We start from the raw sequence: 21,929 nt of genomic DNA on the forward strand, positions 1-21,929 counted from the left end.
GTGTTGGGGAACGACCAACCCAGCAGTTCCTTATTGCAGATGTGAGTGACTTCCTAGATTAGTTGATTGGGAAAATCCAAGTGGAGGATTTCCTCTTCTGTAGTTTCTTTAAGTACTGGCTTATTAGAAATAATGTATTAGAACTGGTATTTCTTTTGTGTATTTTTGTTTGTTCAGGAATTTGGTTTGTTTATTAATGTTAGTGTAGAATAAGGTTGCTGGGGATAGTGATATGGGGAAATGATTTAAGCTACACTGCAAAAACTCAGCCTTAAAAAAACAAGAAAAAAATGTACAAAAATGAGGTAAATGTTGCTTAAAATAAGATAAATTATCTGCCAACGGAAAAAGAAAATTTGTTAAGACTTCCCAAAACAAGTAGAAATACTCTTAAAACAAGAGGAATTCTCTGGCATAAAAACTAAGAATTATCTTACCTTTAAAAAATAAGCATATGTTTACTCGATTTAAGATTTTTAATCTTACTTAGATTTCAGTTTTTGCAGTTAAATCAAACCAGGGTTGTGTCTTATGGGGTATGTAAGTAGTCAGTTTTGGGAGCTCGTGAGGAGAGAGAAGGATGTGAAACTGGTGACTGATTGCCCACCAATCTTTGAAACTGTACGATGGACAACTTTTGGAAAATAAAATGTTCATCTTTAAGGAAATCCCAGGACTGCTGATTCTGTCTACGTCTGATCTTCTTCAAGCTTGGACACACGACCTCACAGAGTGAAAGTGATGGAACTCAGATCAGGTTTGTTCATGACTTTCATGGATCAACATGTCTGGAACACACACACGCACGGAAACGTCCTCTGGCTTCTCTTCCCTGGGAACAGTCCTAACTTATATGACTCCTTCTGCCAGGTATGTTTCTACTTTGTAGACGCACAGAGCTGAAGTGTTCCTGCTGCATGATGCGTTTGCAGGCAAGGAAGGAAGGAGGGAGAGAAAGGGGGCTCCCCAAACCCTGCATCCATATTGATTAAACAAATTTGCCACAAATCATTTTACAAATGCCCAGTGGGGGGCTATAGAGGCTGCTGGAAACACCCCATTCACGCTCGGTTCTCCCCCGCAGTGCTGAAGCCTCGACTCTTGGCTCGTTTAAGCGTGCTGACAACCTCTGATCCTCTGGCCATCTGCAGGGTGGGCTGGCCAGCACTTGGGGGTCTTTGTGATCTAAACTTGTGGAGGTTTAGGAGAAAAACTAGAGGAGACAATATCCAATATCAGAAGGTGAAAGACCCCCACCACACACACACACACACACACACACCTTGAGTGTGGTTGTAGATAATTTGCAGAGCACACAGATGGAGGAGCGGTGATAAAATGGAGTGAAGCCTTGGCGTGTTTGTGTGAACTGTCCCACAGCAGCTCAAAGAGCAGCTGCCTTCTTGCGGTGACTCATCCAAATGTGGGGAAACACGAGCTCCGCCCCCCTCACCACGCTGCTGCTTGTGAATGAAAGTGGGTGGAGGCAGCTATGTGGAGCATGCATGTGTGCAGATCAGTATTTTTTGAAGGCAGGTGGGTGTGTGCATGTGTGTGTGCACACGTGCTGAGTGGCCGCCCTGCAGGGGAAAGCAAACAGGAAGCCTGGACCGTTCTTAGTATCACCTTTTGTAAAGTTTGTGTCATGTTTCAGCTGCGTTTGGATTTCCTACAAGTTCTCAGAAAGGATTGTTTCTGTCCGACGTTCCTTCCTCAGACCATCTACAACTGCAACTGGGACTCTGAGAGAAGTGTAAATAAAAACAGAGTGAAATGATTTCCAGATCTCATCAACTCATATTTTAATCCCAGTAGAACAGAATCAACCCATCAGCTGATGAAACTGAGACATTTTTACCATTTCATGGATGATATGAACTCACTGTGAATCTGATGGCAGCAACACGTCTGTAAGAAGCAGTTCCAGGCGGATGCATTGTGGAGCATTCGCCTTTATGTGTTGTGATTACAGAAGTGGGCTTGGATCTGCAGAACCCAGGTTTAACCTTTTCAGAACCGACCCGTGTAAAACTGGGAAGAACACTGCAAAAACGCAGCCTTAAAAAACAAGAAAAAAAATGTACAAAAATTAGGTAAATGTTGCTTAAAATCAGATAAATTATCTGCCAACAGAACAAGGAAATTTGGCTTGTCAAGACTTCCCAAAACAAGTAAAAATACTCTCAAAACAAGAATTCTCTGGCATAAAAACTAAGAATTATCTTACCTTTAAAAAAAATAAGCATACGTGTAATTCAATTTAAGATTTTTAATCTTATAGATTTCAGTTTTTGCAGTTAAAACATCTTTACTTTTTTCTTCACCCAAATAAAAAAAGTATTTGGGATATATACCATTTATTACCACGTGAAATGTCAAAATTCTTATCGGCTAATCTTTTGGTTTCTGGTTTCCGTCAGAGAAGAAGAAGTTCAACAGGATTTTGAGCAAAATATTTGACCATAAAGTGACTCTAAAAGTCTCAGAAACTGTATGTGTATCATTCTGGGTTCTTATGGGTTAAGTCCCTGGGCTGGCAACAGAGGTGAACTACTGTGGGCCCCTGAGCAAGGCCCTGACCCCCGACTGCTCCCCGGTGCTGAAATATGGCAGTCCGCTGCTCTCTAGTAAAACTCTGCTAGAAATAGGTAAAGTGCAGAGCTTAATAACCCAAATGAGATTAATAAAGTAAGATGATTTATTTATTAATAAGCTTTGTTCCAGAGAAAACGGTGATGGCGCTTTAACCTGCATGTGTGGATTTCAGGGTAAACTGCGTTACCGTGATTTCTGAAAGTCTTTCTGAGTTCAATGCTATAAATTTCCAGTAGAGAATCCAGTCAGGTTTTAATGCAGAGCTGCCTGAAAACCCCAAGATCACCAGCGTCCAGTCTTTTCCTAAGCATACAGGGATTCCTCCTGATTCTATAAATCTTTTGATAGTTTACACTGCAGGTGTTGGGATCTTCAAATTCTTTACAATTTTAGGATGAAGAAATTTTTTCTGTTGTTGTTTAGAGCCAGATTGTTGCAGACTGATGAACCTCTGTCCACCGTTCCATCTGAGACTCAGCAATGTACCTCTAGTCATGTGACCTGTAGCCAATCAGGTGTCCAACGCTCCTTCAGTCGTGTCATTTCCAGCCTTTTGTTGCTCCTGCTCCAGATTTTTACAGATATGTTGATTCACAATGAGCTCATACTTTCCATGAAATGGTAAAAAGACTCAGTTTTAACATCTGATATGTTGTTTATGTTCTCGTGGGAATAAAATATTATTTAATAAGATTTCAAAAACAATCAGTCCCACTTTTTTTTAACTGGGGTTGTAGAAATGGACATTTCTGGATGGAACAGAGAAAAATCCTGAATGTGGGTTCTTATTGAAGGGGGAGAAAAGCTTCTGCAGCTGATATAGAAAAATCTACATGTAATAACGGATGTTTTATCATCATACATGTTCTTTGGGTTTTCATGATGAGGTCAAATGCTGCAGTGTCCACTTTTCTATGTGGAAGGAGGTCGTTCCTTCCCTTCTTATAACCTCAAACACATGGTAAGCTCCTATTATTTTAACTGCTTCCAGTTACTTCAGATCTCCTTCAACCTCTGAGTGCAATCAGGAGAAGGAATGGCCACATTAAAACAAGCCGCCCAGCGACAGCTTGGGTTACTCTGGTTAGAAAGGATTACATGCGACTTTAAACGCTACAAATGCTTTCAGATGATTTATCACTGACTGTTTTTTTTTTTTATATCTAGGAAAAGTTTATCATAGGTTTATTAAAAAAAAACCTGTGGTGCAATTACTTTAAAAACTTTCCTAGTCGTGTGGGACACATGGCTGGGAATTATTTATTTCCTGTTCATACGGATGTTGTGTGATGAGTGGGCTCAAAGGGAGCAGCTGAGCTGTTTCTGAGGAGAGCAACAAACAGCTAATGTTTGCAACAGCTGTGAGACACTTCATGTATGTATAAGGCAGAACTGTGCGTGTTGTTTTCCTTCAGAGACGTTACAAACAGTTGGCTATCTTCAGCTCGAAAGACTTTCTCTTCATTCATTAATTAATCCAAAAATACCAGAAACCCTCAGCCAGCATCACATGCAGAGCAAGCATTCAGCTGAAGCGGCTCCTGTACTGCGTGGCTTGTAGAGAGGCCCTAAACGCTTCCCCAGAAACTCAATCCAACAAAGCAGACCATCGCTCACAAATACGCCACATGACTGATGTGAGCTGAGGAAGTTATAGTGACCCTGGGACACACAACTCTTCTCTTTCCAGCACAAATTCTTCAGATTTGTGCTCATCTGTGATCTTCAGCAACTGTCACGTCAGGTCCAGGGCAGCACGGCTCATACACAGCTTTTACATTAGCAGTAAAAATGGAGTTATGTTGAAAACAGAAGAGCAGCAGGAGGTCTCCTTCCACACAGACATATAATCAATATCCTTTTTTTTCTTTTGCTGTTTGCTGATGCTGTTAGCGTCGAGGATGGAGGACTGAGTCAATAGCTAGCTGCCGATAACGGAGACACAACTGGAAATGTTTATAACCAGGCGGATGAACGTCGATTTAATAAATCAGTCAACTCAAGAAGACATTTGGTACAGTCACCATATTCTTAAAATTAGATTAATTCATCAAAGTTTTTCTCATGAAGCTTTTGTTTACAATAAATTATTTTTATTCACTCATAAAATAATGTGTTTTAATGGCCTCAAACCTCCTTAGCTTGCTTGTTCTCTTGGGGTTCCTCAAGGGTCTATTCTTGGACCACTTTTACTCACACTTATTATTGATCTACTTGTTTTTTTTTTGTTGTTTTTTTTTCAAAATATCAGTGTTTCATCATGCCAATGATGTCATTCTTCTGGCCCGTCCTTAAAAAATCTTCTTTCTCCCAACTTATTAAATCATCTTTCGTGTAGAATATTAATAAGGTTGTTAGCTCGCTTTGATGGTTATTAACCTGCACTGTCTCAATGAAATGAATTAAATTAAATATATATATATATGTATGTATATATATATATATATATATATATATATATATATATATATATATATATATATATATATATATATATATGTGTATATGTGTATATATATATATATATATATATATATATATATATATATATATATATATATATATATATATATATGTATATAAATATATATATGTATATATATATATATATATGTATATATATATATATATATGTATATAAATATATATATATATATATATATATATATATATATATATATATATATATATATATATATATATATATATATATATATGAATAAAAGACATGAATGGTCTGCTCCTCAGATACACAGGAGTAAGGAGTGGCTTCTGTACATCCATCCTTTTGTGACCCACCCAGTCGGAAGTTACAGCGCCTCGCTCTCCACACAATGAGATAAATATACTACTCCACTCCTGCCTGCAGATTTTTCTCATAAAAAAAGCCTTTGATAGTTTAGCCATCTGGCCGGAGCCGAAAAAAGTCCTCATAAAAGAGGCCCAAATAAGGTCAGAGGTCACTCCCTCCCTGGGTCAGGGGCCCTGGAAGGTTGTTATAGTGGACTTTACTAAAGTTGTCAGCTCAGATCCCTTTGACAAATTAAAGCACATTCTTCTGTCTTTAACAAGTATTCCCTTACAGTCAGACTTCCTCTGCAGGAAATCTGTGCAGAGTGTCTTCTAACAGCAGTTGTGTACTTCAGGTCTTTTCTTCATTTGTTCTTTTAACAAAAATTGAAAAAAATAAAACCCTTCATAGAGTCTGTCTGAGCTGTTTTCCCTGTGTGGATGAGTAAAGAGCCTTTACTCAACACATAGTACATTAAAGGTGCAATGACAGGCTGTCATTAACCCTGACCTGTCTGTGTCTCCGTCCAAACGTCCAGGGGATGAAAGGCTCGCTCTGGACTTATCTCACCGATGCATTTAGCTGACTGCCGAGAATCTGCCTGCTAACACGATACAGACATTGAGGAGTTTGGTCTGACAAACACAGCACAGGTTTCAATCCATGCTCTCAGATTTCCCTTTAAAAGCTGAGGCAACTGGGACACGCTGGGGGATTTTATTTATTACATTCTCAGCAAGAAAGTCAGAGAGAATATTTTTACAGTACAGTAACACTGGGCTAAAGCCGCTCATCAGCTGACATCTGTTCCCTTTCAGAAACACCTTGTTTGTGTTCAGATGAAACATGATTTAGTGGGATATGTTTTTAGCTTCAGAAGTACTGGTTTCCAGTTGTGTCCCCAGTTTTCTCCACCACAGGAAAACATGAAACACAGGAAACTGGATTTAACAGCAGTTCAGGATCTTTTTTCATACCCAGCGTGATGAGCTGTTATGTGTCCAACTCGTCCAGCGTGTGGAGTGTGGACCCGGCAGGCGGCTGTCTGAACAGGGCCGTAGCCAGAAAATGTTTGATGGGGGGGCTAAGTTGAGACAGAAGATAGTGTGGTGTGGCCAGTCGGAGGATATCTCTAACCACAATATCTATAAGGATCACCAATAACTTTGGTTTAAGATTGAGATAAAGATTTACTTTATTTTATCTCCATTAGGAGATTAAGTTGTAATAACAGCACTGGTTTTGTGAGAAATACAAGGATGTTTGGGTTTCTGGAAACTCTTCCAGCTCTCTAACCTATAAAAGCTTAGATAAGTTTCCAAGGTCATAAAAAACTTCTGTTCAGCGATTTTAAAGACTCCAATACAATGCACTGAAACTGAAAACAAGCAAACATAAAGAGTCCTTCATGTCGCAGAGGAAAGAAAGGCTTTACAGGTGATTCATATTATAAACGCGCAGAAAGTCCAACAATCAGCCATTTCTTAGACCTTCAGTAGAAATCTAGTGGTTTAAGGAAAATTCTGCTTTTCAGGGGAGCCTAGGTCCTCCAACAAATCCCCATCCCATGACCTCCCATATTAACCACATATAGTACGTTGGCTTTATTGTACCTGAGTAACATCATATTCATGTCATTAATTCAGAAATATCTCACTTAGCCCAACATTTTAAATATAATGATGAAGTAAAAATATTTCTTTAAAGCAAAAAAGAAAAGATAAAAGCACAATAATAAAATAAAATAGAATAATGTTAATTGTCATTGCAAAATACGACAGTACAGTGCAATGAAATGGGATTAACAGGTTTACGCTAATAACAACAATACACTGTTGCATTGGGGACAAAACGTAACTAAAAGGCAAACTAAACAGCATTAAACTTGTTTTAAAAATGTTGTAAATAATAAGAGTAACAAAAAAAATGAAGATTTAAAAATTACATTAATATAAACAAGTTGTACAGAAAGATTAATAACATAGATGGTGATGAAAGTAAGAGGATAAGGTGTTTCAGTTGGTTCCCATGGTAACAAACATATAACCTTCACAAAGGTTTGGTCACATTGCTGGTAGTCTGAGGCTACACCCAGCATGGTCATTTACGCTGGTTTGTCTCTGGTTCGAGGACAGAAAGTGCCGTTTTACTCCATTTGGTCTACATGGTTTTGTTAGTTCTTATCCGGACCTTTCCAGCCCATCCTGAGTTCTGGCTAACCTGTCCACGCGCGAGAGGTCCGCTAGCCAGAAAGTTTCCATGCCTTTCGCTTGGAGATGAACACAGTTGTCCAGTTGATGTAGTATGAGTTTTGTCTTTGACATTGCAATAATTTGTTTTTACTTTTTTTTTTTAAACATATAATTTGACATAAATACCACATCCAACCAGGTAGACCAGACTGGAGGACTCAAGCTAGAAGGCTGGCTGAACTGGAACCCCTGAACTTGTGTACTGGTTCGTCACATATTTACCTGATCTAAACTGTGCATCATAACAGACTCTGTTGGTCCTACACCAGGGTTAAGTTTGACCGCAACTCTGCAGGTCTAAACTAAGTAAACCCCCTACAGGAGTGTAACAGTTAGAAACCAGAGGAAGCATGAGGAGTTTCCCAGTGACTGTGGGCGGATCGAATACTTAACAAGACTTAATCTGACTGTCTGGGAAGTCTTATAGTCAGAGGAAGATTTTTCAGCACTGGAACTTGTTGAAATATGGTTTATTAAACCTGCTGAAACGTAATTTTAGAGGGTTGTTTCATGTGACGCATGTTTCCACCGATGTAGGGATTCACATTCAGCGGACAGAATGAAGGAAAGATGGAAATGAATGATAAATACTGGAATAAAAAAAAATAACTCGTCCACCAACGCTCAGGTTGGAAAGTTGGTAGTTCAGTTCCCCGTTCCTAGACCAGACCCATTCTGCCTGTGTTTACAGGGAAAAAAAAAAAAGTCTTGCAAAGTTTTTGAGTGCATGTTTGTGCCTTGTGGTGTGAAACCAGTTTGAGTTGTTTACAGGATGAGAAGGTTTAACGTAGATGAAGTTCATTTAAATCAGCAACCTGCGTCAGACTGAAGCTTAAGCTGATGTGACTCAGCAGCTACTTCCTGGCTGAACCAGTCCAACCAGCACTGTCCACTGCTAATGTATGTTTATTTATTTATTTTTATTCATTTATTTGTTTATTTGCTTTTCCAACACTTCTGCTGAATTACAACCACACAACGAACTATACTTTGGTCACATTATTTTATTTTGTTTTATTTATTTTATTTTATTTTATTTTATTTTATTTTGTTTTCTTTTCTTTTCTTTTCTTTTGTTTTATTGTTTTTTATTTAAATTTTAGTTTATTTTAAACATTTTTTAAAAAGACTGCTACAGATGAACTTTGATAGTGAATGGAAACATGTCTCCTGGAAATGCTCACCCTTCAGGTTTCTGCACACACAGCGCGTCCTGCTGCTTTCAGGGTCTTTACGTAACATATTAAAGAATAAAAACTTCTAACTACATAAATTCAAACATGCCACCTCGATCTTTTTCCTTTTGCCAAAAGCTGCCGGATTTGATTGAAACAGCTCAGAGGATCCTTCAGTCAGACATGAGGTAAAAGAAAAGGAGCTGAATCTTTACATCCTGTGACTTCACACACCTGAGAATTGTGTCTGGTTTCATGGAAGAGAGCCACTTTGGGAAGAACTGGGCTAAACTAAGTGATTTCCAGCACACAGCTGCTCGGCTAGAAATCTGGCTCATTGTCTTTCTCCTAAAAAGAAGTGCGAAAGCTCTCGCTCTCCATGCTCCAGTCACTTCCGAAGAAAGGTGCTGATGATGCATCGACAGCAGTGTCTAGTTTCAGAGGAAATGGTGAGAATTAGTGGAGGACGATGAGCTCCATTAAACACCGCTTCGTGGCTGTCTGGAGCGATCCATGAAGTTTAATCTACAAGTGGGCTCTGGGGAAGCGGTCTTAGTCATGAACAATGTTAATAAAGATACAAAATAATAGGAGAAACAGACCTAAGACATATTGATCTGAGACTGACAAACAGCTGGTTTTATTTTAGACTGGAGGGGGGGATTTCAGACTACTCAGACAGGAGGGTGAAGTCCCCAACATTTCTTTTAATCAGCACAACTATGACGGGTAAAAACAAACAAACACTGTTTTCTCCCAGAAGTTTTGCCTCGGGGACCCTGCATGAGGAGGGGCTTCATCGCAGCACGCTGTTATTAATCTTACTTAATTGTAGGCTATTCCATTCAGAGGTCCAGATGTATTTTTCATCATTAAGGCTGTTTATAGGAGCAGGAAACCTGCCTACTATGGAAGTGATCCATAATCGAAGCGGCTCGGGAGCAGAAAGCACCTCCATGTGTTTACAAAACTCTCTCAGCATGGAGGGAAAATGAAAGCAGATATCTCCAGGTACCTTTGCCAGCACCTGTTCTGCTGTTTTTGGATGTGAGCCGTTGCGCAGCTTGCATTCCACGCGCTGAGCAGTGATGCTGTCCTCTTTGGAAAAGGAATGCATCATGGTGGAATAATTGCCCCCTTACTCCTCTCTGGGTGCTTTTAGTTAAAAGGGGATTCAGATGGTTTGGGATCTCTCTCCCTCCCTGCACCACCCCTCCTCCCATGGGGCGAGGAGAGAAGGAGGAGAACATGAGGGGGGGATGGGTATTTGACTTGGGAGAGCAGAATTTGGAAGGGGGTGTGAGCATTTACATAAATAGCCTATCTGGGTTTGTTATTCTTAGAAGCTGGCTGTTTGACAAGCGGTTCTTGTCCTTACAGAGGAGCTGCCTCTCCGAACGGATTCCCTGGATTCATCTGCCAGCGCAAAGCGAGCCAGATCCCGGACAACTGACCTGGAGCTTGGATTAAAGCAACATTTTTAAAGGTCACATGGTCCTCTGGGATCTTGGATCAAGTCAAGACTTTTCCAGCAGTCACTTTGTGTTGGCAGAGCTGCACTGCAAAAATAACCAAAAACCTCAACAAGCCGTCCAATCGTATCCCAGCAAAAATCTCTCTGAGCTCAGTAAGAGCACAGTGTGGAAGGTTTCTAATCACATCTTTTGTTTCTGACTTAGTTTCATCCTATAATAGGTTATTTTACGCGTATATAAAGTGAAATAATCTCAGTGAGACTTGAAACTCTGCAACGATGAGCTGTCTTCATGAGAAGCACGACTAGAGAAGAGTCAAACTATAAAACCTGGTGAAATAATCCACCCGTGCAAGAAGGTTGTTGCATTTGGTAAATTGTCTGGAAAAACAGTAAATAAAACCAAAAAACTATTCTGAAAGAAGCATTGAAAGGATTTTTGTTTACTCAATGAGAGTTTTACAACTTGTTTGAATATTTGTCTCACATGTCTCAAGTCCAGAAAATTTTTTCAGGAAATCCTAACAGGTGTAATTATTTCCCTGGATTAACATAATTCATTTTTGCAGTGTGCTGGGAGTTCTGCAGCGTCGTGGTGTGTGTGTGTGTGTGTGTGTGTGTGTGTGTGTGGGGTGGCCTCTACACATGCCTGTCCACACACAAGTCCACACACCTACACTGCAAGCAGCATAACAGGTTCCAGCGTTTTGCAACACGTTGCTGGAAGTGACCTTTTTATTCTGCTGTAAGAAAGAATTCCCGAAGGTTTTCCTGCACTTTTTAAAACTGATTTCTATCAAACATGATCCTGTTTTATGAACTGAGGTCTGCAGGGATTCTGTGGTTTTAATCAGCTTCATTACTCAGCACATGTCTGTCATCTCCACGCCTGTGGTATCATGCTCATGTGATTTTGTCAATCCTATTGAGTCAGTCTTATGCTTGCAACCCCCACCCCTCATCCGTGGGGCTAATTAAAACAATTTCAAGGACAAAAGAGGGGAGCAGCCTATTGTATCGAACAGCCAGCAGCAGCAGTAGCAGATCTGGTGCCAGCGGGGCACAGTTGTCAAGGATTAGCACCCGTTTGCTGCGCAGATGGATTCATCGGGCTCCCGCCACCACTGATGAGATAACAGAGCAGACGGAGCGCGTTAGCAGAGGAAAAGGGTCAGTTTCTGATGTACTTGTTGCTCCGCAGATTTCTGACTAAACCTGCTGTTCTAGACGTACATAAAGCATTGTTATGCACTGAGCAACAAGTTTGTCTGAAATTACAGTTATGGGGGAGAGGGAAGCACGCCCTCTTGCATTTCTGAGGCGGTCTGCGTCCTTTTGTTTCTTAAAAGATTTTAAAATGATGTAAATGCTGACGTCTTCCCAAAAGCGGACATCGGGTTCAGGCCAAGGTCAGAACCCCTGAGAAACCCCTCAAAAGCTCCATCTCAGACTCTCGAGCCATCAGTTGGCCCAGTGAAAGTGGAAATTCAGGACAAAACCTTTTTAAAGTGATACATTTAAAACTTTGGATGATCAATAATTCCCATGTTAAAGAAAAATTCTAAAGAAAAAAAACATAAATAAACAAACTCAAATATCATTCCTATTTTTTCAATCATACAAACAAAAATATCTCTTAGTTCTTTTTGTTCAGTTTTCTCTTCTTTTCTCTCTCGGTTATCTAGTTTAATGAATTAAACAAAGTTTAAGGAGTAATAAATAAAACACGATCTGATGTCTCCTCGGTTATCTGAGGCTCTGCATATCCTGGAGTGAGGAAACCAGTTCTTGGCCAAACACGTTCTGGTCTCCACACATCAGCATTAAACCAAGTTTCAGTGTAGTTTCAGAGTCCAGACTACATGTTCCAGACAGAAAATGCAGCGTTCCTGTTAGAATGATGACTGACGATGAGGAGAAAGGCTTTCTACACATGTTGGTGGAAGGTTGATGGTCTTGGCTTGTTTTACTCAGACAGGCTAGAGGACGGGGAGGTCTCACGGTGGTCCAGTTAAGGTCCAGCCATCAACCTGACAGAGGGTGCATTCACATCCGGATAGTCTGCTAGATTTGGTCCAATTGGGGACTCAGCTCAGTTGTAGGGGGTGTATCCATGCGGACAGAGCTCGTGTTCATGCTGCACTTTGGTCAAACCAGCCAAACCATTAGAATAATATATCCACATTCCCACCAAAGGGGGTGCCGGAGTAGTATTTAGAAAAAGAGAGAACAAGACTGGCATGAAGAAAAAAACTGTTTCCTACTCCTGGGAATTAAACATGGAGATGAAACTAACGGCGTTTTAAGTTTTTATTTGTCTTATGCATGTATACTGCAGAAATACACTGCAACAATGAACGCAGTATGAACAACAGACGAGGCAGAGGACCCTTAATGTCAAGATGGACGGAGTCTAGGTTCAAAGTGAAGCCTATGCGGAAGTGCATAAACTGCAGTTCCTCCTTCATCCACTAGGGGCTGCAAAACAGAGTAAATCCCCATAGACTCCCATGTTAAAAAAAACCAACTTCACAGCAGAAATAAACATGTTTACAGCCTGGTTCAAAAATCCATTTTAGGTTTATATGTTAGGTTTACCTTGATGACAACTTTGGGGGGAGTGAATTTTTTGTCTAAGTCGCCCGTTTAAAAGTAATTTAATCTCAAAGTTCGGCATATTTAGGGGTGTGTCTTTTTGATTGACAGGTGCCCGATCTCCCACTTCAAGTAAGAAGAACGTAGAACAACCGCAATTTTTAGCCGGTTCACAATGTGACTTAGCTTTAGCCCGCTTACCTTCGTTCGCTGGTTAGCTCCTGTTATCTCCAGGTTAGCTCGGTTAGCTCTTAGCTACAGAAAGCTCGGAGTTCCCTTGATGTCAATCATCCACCATGACACTAACAGCCCCCCTCTCAGCTCCATCTCTTTGCCCATATTTTTATTTTCTGGGCGAGACGACACTCATATCCCTGCCAAGATAAGCTCCGCCTATCTTTTTATATACAGTCTATGGTATTTACCCACAATGCAACGCTACGTCAAATGCAGGAAGTTACTTTTTTTGTAGTCCGCTCCCTATTTTGTCTCTTGAAATGGGCCGTGACCTGCATTTGTAGGCAGTCCGAGTCCGCTTCTTTGATTCAAATCAGAATTCATTTGGCGCTTTCACATTTTCCCAAACGAAGCGACTTTCCGAGCAAACAGACTCGGATTCGGATCAGAAAGGCTGATGTGAACGTGCTCTAAGATACTGTGGTGGAACTGCAGAAACAAACGCTGCAAACCTTGATGACTTAAAGCAGGGGTGTCCAGCTCCGGTCCTCGAGGGCCACGATCCTGCAGATCCATGTATCCCTGCTCCAACACACCTGACTCAAACTAATCAGTCATCGTGCAGAACGTCATTGGCTGTGGGATCCATTTAACGGAAGCCAGGCGTGTTGGAGCAGGGACACAACAAAACCCTGCTGGACAGCAGCTCTGGAGGATGGACTTTGGGCAGCCCTGACCGAAAAAAGCGAGGAAGAAGAGGAGCAGAATTCATCCAAAACCTTGTCAGAGACTAATAAGATCCAGAAAATGTCACTTCTGAAAAACTTTGCTTTCCTCCTTTTTTAACTGTTTGGTTTATTTGTGTCTCAATTGTAGTAAAATATTACAAAACAGAGTAATGATAAATATTAACTACTTACAACGCAGGACTATCCGACTCCTGGGAAATGTTTATTATACTCTGATGCATCAGATGTGACAGAAATAAAATCTATAGAAACAAAAAGTAACAACAACATAAAATGACAACAAGTTTCCATGTGTTAGGTTCTGTCTGGTTGATGCCTACATGTGAAGATGATGATGAAGACATCTGTTCAACCAGAACATTTATAGTTCGGGTTGTTGTCTTTTATCATGTAATGGGAGCCGCATGTTCTGAAACAATGGGAAGTGTGGATTCTGTGGAGAGAAGGTCGAGCTGAGCTCACCTGCGAAGGTTACGGTGCTTTTAGCTTCATTCTGACATCACGAGAAACCCGACTGTGCCAAACTTTCTGGGAGTTTATTCTGAACTTGGCGTCAGATTATTTTCAGCACTTTTCACACACAGAATGTGGCGATTACATGGGATACAAATCCACATCACCCAGGTCTTTGCTCACATTCCTTTGCGGTAAAGCGTCAACCCCCCCCACTCTCTAAAACAGAGATCTGATGCTGACAAATCTTCAAACTAACTTCCTCCTCTTCCTTTCAACTGGAGTAATGGCCCAGTAAGCAGCATTCTCCGCATCCTGACTCACATCCTCTCCGCCATAATATTTAAGTGGCCTTTTCCAGAAGCTGTGTGAATTAAATCCCACCTTTTCCACCCTGAACGTCAGTCTGGACAGAAAGCAGGAGTCCGAAGAGCTGCTGTGAGCCGCTGAGACATGACTCTGGGTGGGGGGGCTCACAAACCCAGGTGTTGACACTTCATGTTTCTTTCTGGCTTTTAAGGTATTGTTGTTATCACCGTGGCCAGGCCAGACTTATCTCATGCAGGGAACTGTATGTGAGCAGAAACAATAGGCCTGATTGAGTGCATTCCCTCAAAGGTGTTGGGTTACATGAGCCTGCTCTATTTAATAGAGGATATCTGTCTGAAGAGGACTTTGCAACTTGATTTTTATCTCATGGTTTTTAAGAAATGCTGCATCATTATTCACAGACTAATTAATCTGACAGAAAGATAACTGGAAACAGTTTGGCACCAGTTTGCATGTGTTGTAACCAAGACAATTCAGTATTTCCTGAGAAAAACTAACAAATCCATCTACATGTAAAGAAAACAAATCTCATTCATAAGTGATCATGCACTCATTCACTGTTATCCCAACTTGATTTAAAAAAAAGAAAAAAAAAAAGAAACCACAATGATGCAATTAACCTAACAAAGAAAATGCTAATCCAGCTGCCAGTATGAGGGCATGGGTGGGATGCATCTTTAATGACCTCACGATGACTCTGAGGTATTTTCACACCAATAAGCTGCAGGAGAGCCAGACTATAAAACTGCAACTTATCATCTTTGAGTTGTGCAACTGAAAAAGACAAAACCATGCACTTCACAAGCAAACTTCCCAGGCTGCACTCCGCAGAACGGGTCGTGTTAATATGAGGTAAAAGACACTTAGCCAGAGAAGATTCAGATAAGAAACCTGTGAAATAATTTCCCAGTGTAAGAAAATGACTACAATTTGTAAAATTTCCTGAATTCCTGAATTAAGAAAAATATTCTAAAGTTTAGAGAAATGAGAAATATCGTAAAACATTCTCTGAAGCTCTGATTCCGACAAAGTCACACAAAACCCCCCAAAGCATCCTGTTAATGATTCTTACAGGATTAGTTTCCCACCAATTACACATTTGATAATAATGGAAAATTCTTTTAAAAATCTCTGTCTATGATTATATATGATTATATATCAATCCATCAATAAATCAAAATCTTATTTAAATAGCACTTTTAATTAAAAACAGCAGTGTAAAGTGCTTTACACAACTTAAAATGCAAAGTAAATATTAACATTAAAACAAGCCTAACACACCAAAACATATCATTCACTATGAATCACACATATATTTGTGCATATATATTTTTTAATAAATAAATATATATATATATATATATATATTTATTTTTTAATAAATATGTATATATACATATATATATATATATATATATATATATATATATATATATATATATACATATTTATTAAAAAATATATATGCACAAATATATGTGTGATTTATAGTGAATGATATGTTTTGGTGTGTTAGGCTTGTTTTAATGTTAATATTTACTTTGCATTTATATAAACATTAAAAAAAATACAACAACAGCAAAATAAAAAATAATCTGCAAAAATTATAATAATAAATTGATTGCAGCTTTTTATTTTGATATTATAAATCTATGAAGAGATCTTGCATTAAGATGAATCACCTTGTTTTATTCAATTCAATTCAACTTTATTTGTGTGGTGTCAATTTTCAACAAGCCACCTCAGAGCACTTTGCAGACTTAAACAGTTCAAGTCAATTTTCTGTAATTCAGATTAAAGAAATACTCATATCATCATAACTGTGGTCACACAAACTAATTCATAAAATCTTATAGTCCATCAGGAGACCAGTTTTATTTTAGAGCATTTTGTTTATCTTGTTTTCAGATTTTTAAAAAAGTTTTTCGCTCAATATTTGCAGATGTGTGAGTTTAATAAATCTAAACCACAGTGGTCTCAGTGGTTTGTGTCGAATACCAGTAACAGTATGACACTCTATCAGACCACCAGCAGAGTCATAGCTGGGGGGTGCATTCAAATATGCTAATGAGGCAGATGTCCACAATCCTCAACACATTCCAGGCAGCCTATAAAAACAAAGCGTCTTTCTTCCTGGAGGAGCAGCGCCCCTTCTCTTACTGTCCCCAACAGCCACAGAGCTGTTCATGGAAACATGTCGCGTTATGATCCGGTGGTCCCGGCAGGGACCCGTCCCTCCCTGACACTGTCCCTACAACAACCACTGCAATCCGATCTCTCATTTTGGGAGTGCTCTGTATTGTTTGGCCAAGGCGTGGGTCTTTGTCTTAAAAACTTTCCATGACACTGGAAGTTTCGAGCTGTGTCTCTGCTGTCCACTGTGCCCGACTCCCACTAAATTCATCAGCCATTGTTGTCTCTGTGCCGGCATTTATGATGTCACTGCAAACATAAGCTTTGTCCTCAGATGAAGGATCAGCGAGGGTTCATGCCCTTATGGGGTCAAACAAACAGCAAATATGGACAAGCTATGACTTGGATCATGAGGTTGAGTGGACATTATGGTGGCAGCAGCAGGACCAATCTGAAGAGGAATGGAGGCACAATTCCTTTAGTTTTCCCACTCCTACAAACACACGGGACTTCTTTAGTTCTGCTTAAAGTACAGCTAAAACCCGAGAGCAGGAGTTTCTGGGAAAACTGACCGATTCTTGTTGCAAAGTGAATCATCAACAGCAGGAAAAATGCATGTGTGGAGAAAGAAACACAAACAAATGATGGTTTATGGAGTGATTGGGCTTTATCTTCCCGATCATACAAGAACTAATGCTGCAGCAATGTGTGTGTGTGCAGTCTGAAAGCAGGCAAGGTAAACACAGACTTAAGCTCATACTCATGCATGTGCACACACAAACACACACACAGACAACAACGGCTTGTATGTGTAAAGATCAGATTTCCATCGTGTTTGTTGTTTTAGGATAAGGCATGTGTGAACAAAGAAAATATTTAGCTTGCTCGTAGCCATCTGTTGAAACCAGAGGAATCTCTAAAATTGTAAGCAGCTCTGTGTGCTCTTATGCAACAACCCCAAATTTACACATAAGTATTGATTTAAAAGTCCCCCTCCTCCCAACTGCTCCCCTTTGCTCTGTGTCAGGTTTTCACAGGGCCACATGAATTATGGAAAGCTTAAACAATCTGATCTCCCTACAACAGCAGCCTGATGGAAACAAAACAAAAAAAACCTGACTGTGTGCAGAAAAAACACAAAGCAACATGCTGACGTGTCAGAACGATCAGTTTGGCACAAAACTGAGTATAAAGTCCTGCATCATCCACCCTGATGACCAGCCACACAGCACAAAATATGGAAACTAGCACATCTCGACAAGGCCAATTTTTCTACGTCCTGTCTGATGTGACATGCCTACAATAAATGAAGAATATCTTCATAACCACTGTTGTGTGGATAATCTTGGTCTCTGCAGACAGCTGAGACATGCGAGATAACTACAGAAGTGCGTTACTGCTGTGTCTCACACTCGGAGTAAATCCACATGTATTAGAAAAAATAAATGGTTATCTCCTAAAAGAAACCCATTTCTTACCAGAGAATAACATCCTAATCCATGTAGGAATGAGTAAAGTAGTCCTAACAGTAAATAAAGTCATGTCAGATGAGGAACTGTGCTACAGTAGAAGGTGAAACGTGAACCTAAGAAGTTTTCCTGGTGTTTTAATACACTGCTTTTCAACCTTTGTTAAGGCAAAATACACTTTTTTAATGAAAGAAATCACAAGAAACACGACAAACAAAAACTTTTGGTAAAAAAATGGTCATATTTATAATATACAGTCCATCCTGTCAAAGTGTCTTGAATAGAAATAATTTCTCATAGTGCACCTTATGATCCCTCATGGCACAGTGTGCCACAGTACAGTGGTTGAAAAACAATGTTTTAAAAGAGGTGTTGTGCATGTATACAGCTTGGGAAACCGTCAGCTGATAATGATGATGATGATGGACACCTCTACCAGTGGTCAGAGTGAGGAGAATCCAGAGATACCCCACCTTAGAAACACCATGAGGGTCCAGAAAGACATGAAGCCCAATATAGTTTATGATAGGAAGACAGAATACTTCCTATAAAACCTCCATCTCCGTGGCAACTGGCAGGACCTTTATCTCCATGGCAATTAGTAGGGCCCTCATATCCATGGAGACTAACAGAACCTTCATATCTATGGAAATTAGTGGGAACTTCATCTCCATGGCAACTAGCAGGACCTTCATCTCCATGAAAGCTAGCGGGGCCTTTATCTCCATGGAAACTAGTAGGGCCTTCATATCCATGGAGACTAACAGAACCTTCATATCCATAGAAATTAGCGGGACCTTCATCTCCATGGCAACTAGCAGGACCTTCATCTCCATGAAAGCTAGCAGAACCTTCATCTTCATAGAAACTAGTGGGGCCTTTATCTCCATGGAAACTAGCAGGGTCTTCATCTCCATGAAAGCTAGCAGGACCCTCATTCCACGGAAACTAGCGAGTCCTTCATATCCATGGAAACTAACAGGACCTTCATTCAGCAGATATTCTGCTTTCATGACACCTTGTTTGTGTGGTTTGCTTAAACTGGAGCAGAGATCATGTTTTTCATACATTCCCATATGACAGCTTGGAGGTTTAACTGTTTTTGGTTTGGTTGCCAATTCCTGGTAAAGTCTTTTAGCTGAGATTTACCTCATCATTTGGCGATGCTACATATTAGCATGCTGCTTCCTAGCGTGCACACATTTTCTGTACTGTAGCTGTCCCATGTACAGGCAGGTTAATAAAAACAATTGAGGGATTGTTCTCCCTTCAATGCATGGCCAAAACCATGCAAACATTCATTTGTTTAGGGTTAGTGACACAGAAACAAGACAAGGAAAACAATAGCCAAATGTCTTTGTCTTTGAATCACAAAAGCTGATGGCTGCTTACTTGCATTCACCAGATCACACTCGCTGCTAAACGCTGCAGCCCACATTGTCATAAAGGAATAAAAGGACTGTGTGCAGAGGGTCAGGGCATACTGTAGCATTCTTGTGTCCACTGAAGAATTTTTATGGGTTTTGGAGCTCTGGCTGCAGCCGTGCCCTTCTGGTTGAAAATTATACTTATTTTTCTGCCCCCTGAGGACTGGTTGTAAACTGCTTTCAGCCTTAAAGAAACAACAACAAAAGGCCCGTCAGAGAGATGCTTCCTGACAAAGAAACAACACCCTCAAATTCCAACAAAGCTGCAAAAGAATTTGAGTTTTAGCAGCTTCAAATAAGCCTGCTCTAAAAAAAAAAAGAGAGAGAGAACAAAAAACTGGGACATAAACGATGCATCTGCTCCTAAAACCAGAGGTTGCTGTGAAGTGATTTGATTGATCAGCCTGTGGATGTCACAATGGCCTAATAATGTCTCACCAAATAATCACATTGCCTTCAGAAAGCCAAATTAAGGAGTGTTTTTGTAAGCGGTGTATAAACTGCTGATCAAATAGCTCCATCATCTTGAATTTCTATCACACAGACAAAAAGCATTGACTAGAGACAAGATAAAAGGCCTCCAGAGCTTTGAGAAATCAAAACTCACTTAAGACGTCAATAGAGTCACACCGAAAAAAAGATGCCTGCATCGGAAAAACAAATCCATATCAATACTTTACCAATCACTTAATTTCATTAAGGCTTTCAATCCCATTTACTGATCAGATAGCACATTGTGTGCAAACAAAGCAAAGGTCAGAAATGTCTTGTTGATTGTAGCTGGAGGAATTTTTCTCTTTTACTGATTTATTCCCACCTCTGTTCAAAAGATAATCTGATCTCAGTGTTCTTCTTCCCTCAGCTGCTCCTCTCTGGAAGGAGGACCGCATCGCAACTTACGATTTCTTTAAGCAGCTGGGAGTGGAAATTGCTTTTTGGGGAGACGTTTATGACCCCATTCAAAGGCCGACATCTCAAACACAGGAAGGAAGGAACTGAGAGGTGCCATACGGCATAAAGAGGTTTGTTTAAAACTCCTGCTGCTTTTCTCAAGACTCAATCTGAAGCAAAGCTGAAGCATTAGTCAGGATTTTCTGGCGCTATATGGAGCTACATGTGTGTTTGATGCCATCACCTTCCTGCTAGGAGAAAATCCGGCTAATAGCAGCGCAGAAAGTCTGCAGAAAAGGCTCTTAAAACTGGTCTGATGTCACATGTGGGAAACAGGAGAGGGCTTGGGGAGGGTGTGGTGGTGGGATGGGCTCTCAGGATTATGGCCTGGAAGTCTGCTAGATAATAGATCAAAGAGATCCACCAGAAAGCACTTCTTTTTCCTCCAAACACTCATCTTCAAGAGTTTATGAATTTATATCAGCTCCATTTGAAGAAAAAAAAAAAAGAAATAAATGTGATGCAACATCCAGAACTGTCCCCAAAGCCCTTCAGGTGGGTCGTCTGGGTCAGCCTGGATGAATCCGGGTCACCATTCAGACTGAGGTCCACCATGTTGGCTCTGGGCCACAGACAGGACAAACCATTTCAGCTTCCTGTAGCTCCAGAAAAGAACTTCTTCCTGTCCACCACTAGCAGCTTCGCAGATCCTGACCTCATGTGCCTAAAGCAGTTCACCCACAGGTCGCCAAATGCGCATACCAGCGTGGAGCTCTCTGCTCTCCTGCACGTCAAACCAAACCAGCTGTACTTCACTTGCATGGCTCATCATGACTGGAGAAATATTCTGCTTATTCACCATGAAGTTAGCAGCTCTTATAGAAGATCTCTGCTAACGTTGGCTGAAATGGAGGCGTGCATGCAGAGGAATATTCTGAAAGGCGTCCTTAATTAATATATTGAAAAGGTCAAAGGGCTCCTTATCTAATGTAGATGCTGTCGCAAGTCTTTTCTGAAAGGTAAACCGACTCTGTACGGACAAACATCTTCATCATCAAGCGGCCTCCTCTTCACTGTGGCCCTGCTGAGCCGGGAAATGCAGCAGGCTGCATGCAAGGGGCCATTAGTGCCGCGAGGGAAATCAATGGAGCCTCCCATTCAGGTGCAGCATCCACTCAACGCAGATGCTAAGTGCTGGAGTGTGTGTGTGTGTGTGTGTGTGTGTGTGTGTGTAGAAAAGGTCCGAGAAGAAGACAACAGGCACTTTATTGGAAAATCTATGAGGAAAGCAGCTCCGCTTTTAGGACCTTGATATGTGCTCCAGTGTTTTTCTGTGATTGACAAGAGTCATATTGAAGACCTGGAAATATTCTATTGAAAGAAGCCACACACACACACACACACACACACACACATTG

Source organism: Telmatherina bonti (assembly GCF_933228915.1).
Source record: "Telmatherina bonti genome assembly, chromosome: 4".
NCBI classification, from domain to species: Eukaryota; Metazoa; Chordata; class Actinopteri; order Atheriniformes; family Telmatherinidae; genus Telmatherina; species Telmatherina bonti.